Source organism: Coenobita brevimanus, chromosome 65 (assembly GCF_032717465.1).
Source record: "Coenobita brevimanus isolate Jiangsu-jjx chromosome 65, ASM3271746v2, whole genome shotgun sequence".
In the NCBI taxonomy this organism is placed as follows: Eukaryota; Metazoa; Arthropoda; class Malacostraca; order Decapoda; family Coenobitidae; genus Coenobita; species Coenobita brevimanus.
In genome coordinates, this window is record NC_137018.1 from 16,489,697 (window position 1) to 16,497,538 (window position 7,842).

Sequence of the window (7,842 nt, forward strand, 5' to 3'; positions counted from 1 at the left end):
CACACACACACACACACACACACACACACACACACACTTCCTCTGGCTCTTCTCCTCACACTCACCTTCTCTCACATTATGGTGTCCTCTGCTACACTTTTTCTTCCCTCACAAACTCACTCCCTATTCATACTTGTCATTCCTCACAAACATTTCCTCAGCACACTCGCCCTACCCCACCTCGAGCCACTATTATCCTCCATAACGCACACACTTTTCGAGACACCCTATCTTGCTCCTCACCCTCTTACTTCTTAACACACACTTTTCCATACACTCACTATTCCCTCACACTCCGTCTCTCACACACATTTTCACTCGCACTTTCTCTTCCTCATCGACATTTTCTCTCTCATCAGACTCCCTTATATATATATATATATATATATATATATATATATATATATATATATATATATATGTATATATATATATATATATATATATATATATATATATATATATATATATATATATATATATATATATATATATATATATATATATATATATATATATATATATATATATATATATATATATATATATATATATATATATTTATATATATATATATATATATATAAATATATATTATATATATAAATATATATATATATATATTTATATATATATATATATATATATATATATATTATATATATATAAATATATGTATATATATATATATATATATATATATATATATATATATATATATATATATATATATATATATATATATAAAATGTACCCCCCTCCACAATATGTCTACCCCCACGATGTATATATGTCCCCCCCCCAATGCATACATGCCCCCACTCAAACTTTGCTAGGTCAAGCATGCTTTCCCCACGCCCTGAAGGCAGGCCGTTATTGCGTCCCAGTTCATATCAGGCAATGCCATAGTCAGGCAGACTATTTTACCGTGAGCTTGTAATAAACTCCTTATCTAGCTGTTTTTTTACACGGAGTTTCTATCACCAAAGAGTATTTACTGCAAGATTACATTTGGTAGCAGCAGTGTTTCGAACCATCAGATTCTGACCGCCTCCTTGGATTTTTAGTGATACAACCAAGATACCCGACGTCTCGCATCTGCCAGCCTGGCCCCTCCTCCGTGCCTCCCCTAGTGGTGTCATACCTTGGCTGTGCTTTTCAGAGTGTACCATTTTTCTCACCAGTGCTCACCTCTCAAACAACTGCACCCACTTACGCTTCTTGTTCCTGACCGCATGTGTCGCCATCGCATCGACCTTCGCACCTGTTGCACCTGTTCCCAGCACCTGTTCCGAACTCATCATGGCTCCTGCCCCCACGGTGCCACTTATTACTGTCTGCCCGCTGCCTGCCCCACCACCATTCTCTGCATTTGCAACTCACCAGCTCTACACCTGCCTTGCGCCAACATCTGCCCTCACCACCCACCACCAGCCTAAGCCGTCGCCCACATCTGGTCTGCATTATGGAGCCTCCTAAGACTGCCACTCCCTGCCGGTGATTCATCACGGCGTCTCTTCTCCTCTCTCCCCAGCTATCTCTCCACCGCCGCCCCGCCCCGCCCCGCCCCGCCCCAGCCCAGCTATGCCCAGCCACCCCTGCACGTCATACATCTCAACACTCCCATCTCTACTGTGTAACTATAGTATATCTTTCCTTTCTATAGAGATTATCCTCGATTTTCTCTACAGATTGGTTATTGTAAATATTCCATCTCATTTCCATTACCCCATTTCATTCTTCACCTACGTTATTTATATTCCAACTCATCCTTCGCATTTTATTTAAACCATTCATCCCCGCACCTTCATTCATTTTCACACCTCGTGTATTCCATTCTCTCATTGTTACTTATACATTTCCACCTACGTATCCATCTTTATCCTTTCATCTTCCATTCTGCCGCATTAAATGTCTCATACTTTCCACGTCAACCGCTTACACACCAGCCCTCTTCGACCCGGAAATACCACCTGATCATACCCCGTCTGCCGACTCTAACACAATCACTCATTTACGAAGTGGCAAATAGTACCACCGCTTTGTACCTGAGACTCCCGTTTCATTTCCCGCAGAATCACTTACTACCCGTCCTACCCTCGTAAATCCAGATACCTCCTCTTCTACTCCTGCCTCTACTCTCCCTTCTTCTTCCTCTACTCCTTCCCCTGTCATTCCCTCTCCTACCTCCCTTCATACCCCGTCTTGCTCGCCCTTAACTGCCACTACTTTCTCTCTCTCCTACACCTCTCCTGCCGCCACTTCTACACTTCCAGCCATGGCCAACCCTCCACAGTCTATCTATCTCGACGATGCCAATTGTCCCAAATTTACAGGCCAGGACCCAACTAACCCTACCTGAGACGTGTTGTGTGAATGGCTTGACTTATGAGTCAGCGTGGTGTACAGTCTTAGAGGACAGTTTATGCTACCTGTACTTACTCAATGTCACAAATGCTCCTAAACTTAAGTGGTGTAAAGATTGGAGACTTCCTAGTATACCCAGCGACGTAAAGGTGTGCCAGGATTCCTCAATTCTACTATTCAGACTGATGATACGTAATGGTGTATGTGCCCTGGCTAACTCTACGGGATCTGTGACGCTGACTCACCTGATATGCTCTGTCTCACTTGCACAGATTTCACACTGTCCGCCTCAACTCCTCGACCTTCTGACCTCGTACAGAAACGTGGTTACTTTGATGAACCGATGGGTAGAACAGACCTTGTCAAACATACGATTGAACTACTCCCAGGAACTCAGCCGATTTACATACCCAGCGTATCGATTTCCTCACAGCCAGAAAGCAGACAGATCAAATGGTACAGACATATTGAACCAGGACATTATTGAACCTCCAAATCAGTCCATGGAATGTCCCTTTTCTTAGTACCAAGAGAAAGAGTGGCAACTTTGAACCAATAGTTGACTATAGCAAGATCATTCTGTGATTTCCAGTGTTCCCATTCTGTCTGCTGATTTTCAGTCCTTGGTGAAAATAACATCAATCTTTTCATCTTACAGACCTCCCTCATGGTCACCAGCAGGTCAAAGTGGAAAGTCCTCTTGCCCAGTTGCAGCCTTTTAGCACCCCTTCCGGACATTTTCAGTTTAAGAGACTCCCTTTGGTCTGAAATACTCCTTCCGTGTTCATCGACTTATCATTCAGTATTCAATGATGTGATGGGACCTCCTTTTGCTTACACAGATAATCCTCAATTGTTATTACAGGTAAATACCCCTCACAATATGTCTATCTCAAGTGCCATAAATCCCAGTTGCAAGCGGGACCAACCCAAGCCTGTCTATGATTTACCTCAGAGAGAAGTCGAAACAGAAATAAGCAATAGACAAACAACCGAAGAATAGCTCAAAGTAGCTTACCTCACTCAGTTGCTTACTGCTGACAAATGGGACATTGGATCCCGCGATCCATTTGGGGACATTTCGACTAGCAGTCGTACCTTTGCTGATTTTCGTACGGAACTCATCTCAGCCATTGTTGCCAACATTCAAACTACCTCGTCTCTCATGGGATTCATTAATCTCCTAAACCAACTAGATAAAGGTTTTACGCATTCGTGGCTTCAATATCGCCAGCTCCATGTTGCAGAAAGCTACCGCCGCCACGAAAGCAACTAGTAGCGAGATGCTCCAATTACTGGTAAGCCTGAAAATCGGTTAGAAGACAAGAACGCGTTCCAATGCTTTCGCTCACCTGCTTTGCTGACTTAATTGGTTACCTCAGATTCCTTCACTGGCTTACTCCCCTGCGCGAGCTAGCCTTGGAAATCGGTTTCAATCCAGGAGATAAAATTATTCGAGTCACTCAAAGTAAATCCTTGAAGAGCAGGTTCGAACTACTGCGTCAGAGGCACCACCCAACCCTTGGCCTCCTCGGTCTGTCACACCTCCACTACCCCCAGACCAATCTCGCTCCCGTCCCACCACACGCGGCAGACCTGCCACGCATCGACTCCTCCTACCGCGGGTGCAGGTCAATCTAACGCCCACAGCCGGAACAGAACAATGCCGATTCTTTGCTGGTACTGTGGTCATCCTGGACATCGAGCATCCAGTTGCGACCGTACATACAGATGTCCTCACTGTCAAACCAAACAGCATACACTTCACGCTCCGCGTCGTCCACACTGCAAATACCACAAATCAAGCACGACTCACACCACTGAGGAATGTGCGTTACCCCCCTCAATCGCCAACAGTCGGAGGGAGCGCCAGCGCTCGTATTGGACCAATATCACGTAGAACCAGAAACCGCTCCCCATCCGCCATGTTAGGTCACATAACATCCTCGGGTTTGAGTCATTCTCAAGAGCAGTCATGACATACCAACGTCATTCTTCTTGGACACAGGATCTATAGTAAATCCTAAATACTCCGAAAATTCCTTACAAATTATTCATCGCCATCACAACCACGTCAGTTTCCTAGAACCACCAGACGTTCGCCTATGTGGTGTTAACGGCTCAGTGTTTAAGAGTTAAGGGAAGAGTCACCCTTGAAGTCAAACTCCACAGAGATTTGCCCCCTATCCTCATTGAATTTCATGTCACCTGTGACACATTATCCCGCAGATGCCCTTATTGGTTTCTCCTACATGGCACAACATTCCATAACGTACCTGCTTGTGGTAGTATAGACATTTCTGGATTCCCGGTTTACACTATGGAATGTCCCCGTCCTGTTCTTACGATCAAATCAGTCCTTCAGTGCACTCTGTCCCTATCACTGCAAAAAGTCCAACCCAGCCCAAACCACCACTATCATCATCTGGAGACTACAGAGATCATTTCACTTTACTGACTAGAGCAAGGACATAAATTCCTCCAATGTCTCACATTACATCATCTCAGCCCTCGAACATGGCTCTTACATCCTCTCCCGACAACACTAACTGCTGACTCAGACATGTCTCAGTCACCTACAGCACACAGTCTGAATGATCTTCTCAACACGCAGATACAGAAACGTGCAGTAACAAATACGTGCAATTAATTTTGTTACCGCATGAGTTCACTGAAGTCTCTGTTTGTGTTGCAGAATTTTCCAAAAGAAGGAGTGGATGTACTAATCCTACCTGGGAACATGTTGTGTGAATGGCTTGACTTGTGAGTCAGCGTGGTGTACAGTCTTAGAGGACAGTTTATGCTACCTGTACTTGCTCAATGTCACAAATGCTCCACTAAAACTTAAAAGTGGTGTAAAGATTGGAGACTTCCTAGTATACCCAGCGGCCGTAAAGGTGTGCCAGGATTCCTCAATTCCTACTATTCAGACTGATGATACGCCAATCGGTGTATGTACTATTAACTCTACGGGATCTGCGCCGACGCATTCACCCGATATGCTCTCACATCTCACTTGCACAGATTTCCCAGAACATACGCCTTCAACTCCTCGACCTTCTGACCTCGTACAGAAACGTGGTTGCCTTACCCGGTGAACCGATGGGTAGAACAGACCTTGTCAAACATACGATTGAACTACTCCCAGGAACTCAGCCGATTTACATACCAGCGTATCGATTGCCTCACACCATGGCACAACATTCCATAGCATTATTACCTGCTTGTGGTAGAACATGTTAGACCAGGACATTATTGAACCCTCCGTCAGTCCATGGAATAGCCCACTTTTCTTAGTACCAAAGAAGGACGGCAACTTTAGACCAGTAGTCGACTATCGTAAGGTCAATTCTGTCACCGTTCCAGACCGTTTCCCGTTACCTGTCCTCACTGATTTGCTAGAATCCCTTGGTGACAATAACGTAGTCTTTTCATCTTTAGACCTCCTCAGCGGGTACTGGCAGGTCGAAATGGAAGAGTCCTCTCGCCCAGTTACAGCCTTTAGCACCCCTTCCGGACATTTTCAGTTTAAGAGACTCCCTTTTGGTCTGAGAAATGCTCCTTCCGTGTTCATGCGACTTATCCATTCAGTCTTCAGCGGTATGATGGGACACTCTCTTTTTGCTTACCTAGATGATATCATTGTTGTGAGTAAATCCATCCCTGATCGTTTCACCAAACTCCAGCAAGTCTTTGAACACCTCCAGCTCATGAGCCCTGAAAATCAATCTCAGTAAATGCAACTTCCTGCGAAAGAAAATCAAATTCCTGAGTATGTCGTAGATGCACAAGGCATTCATACTAATGAGGATAAAACTAAGGCGATTATTAACTTCCCAGAACCTACCACTACCGAAGCTGTACGAAGTTCCCTGGGCCTCAGTGGCTATTATCGTCGCTTCATCCTGAATTATGCGAAGATCGCCGCTCCTCTGACCCACTTACTCAAGCAGAATGTGCCCTTTGTTTGGGCCTTTGACCAGTCAGGGCTTTCCAAAGGCTAAAGACAGCTCTTGTAAATGCCCCTGTTCTAGCTTTCCCTGATTATACCACACCCTTCCTTCTCTGCACAGACGCCTCAGGCACTGGACTTGGTGCCGTTTTGATGCAACTCGATGAAGCATCAAGGAAGCACGTAATAGCGTATGCTAGTCACACCCTTACAACCGCTGAACGCCCGACTTCTGACGGTGTCACTGAATCTCGAAGCGCTAACGGTAATGCTGGTCCTTGAAACATTTCAGAGATATAGTCTATGGGTTATCCAGTGCATATCCAAACAGACCACCTTCCACTATGTGATTTGTTCAAGAATCGCAACCTAACAGGTAAACTAGCTAGATGGTCTGTCATCATCCAAAACACCAATCCCACTTTTCCAATATGTACCAGGCAAGTTAGATGTAGTCGCAGACGCACTCTCACGTCACGTAGCAGCAGCTATAACATCACTGCAAGCCTGATGGTGAAAATACTACACTAACGTCAGAAGTTGTTCAAAACTTTCAATGCCAAGATTATGTAATTCACTGATCATTTGCCTCAGCGAATCTGGCGATGCCTCGACCTTACCTACTCTGCAAAGGTATCACTAGATGAGTTCATACTGAATGATGATCTCTTTTACAGGAAAACACTGCTAACAGGCAGATAAATAACCCAATCGCGAAGTACACCAACTTGTTGTCCCCACTGCCCTGATACCGGGTTCTTCATATTGTTCATAATACTCCTCAAGCTTCCCACATCCAGTTGGGCCGATGCTTGTGCCAAGCACGTCTCAAATACTATTGGCCAACCATGCGCCGTGATATCAATGCCCACTGTGACTCTTGCCTCTCCTGCCACATACGCAAAGGATCAAACCGGCTTACCAGCACCTCTCTTACAATACCCCAATCCCGTCACGACCATGGGAAACTGTCTCCAATCGATCTCTTAAAACTCCCTCTCACAGAATCTGAGTGCTGAGTACTTGTTCGCTAGCAGTCAACCACTTCTCCCACTACTGTGTACTTATTACCCCTCTCCGACCAAGACTGCGAAGAGCGTTGCATTGCCCTTGTAGATGCACGTAATTTGCCCGTTCAGTACCCCTCATGCCATTCTTACACTGACAACGGTACAGAGAGTTCAACAATAGCCTTCTCAAGTGAGATCTGTCGCCACTTTCATATCCAGCAAGTGCAATGTCGTGCCTAACCATCCCGGCTTCCAATGGCCTTGTAGAACATACAACCGAAAAATGTAGAGTGCCTCAGACATCTGGGCTCCACTGGGTTCGTCCCAGGATAGGCTGGATTCCCCAAGTGGCATCTTCCATCAGCAATATCTCCATCAATGCATCCCGTACTGAATCTCCATTCTTCGTCCTCTTTGGCTTTGACAAGGATCTCCCATACTCTCTCTTATCCCCTTAGCCAGAACCCATCTACAACATGGATGATTATGTTAAACTAAAATTGGCCAACTTCC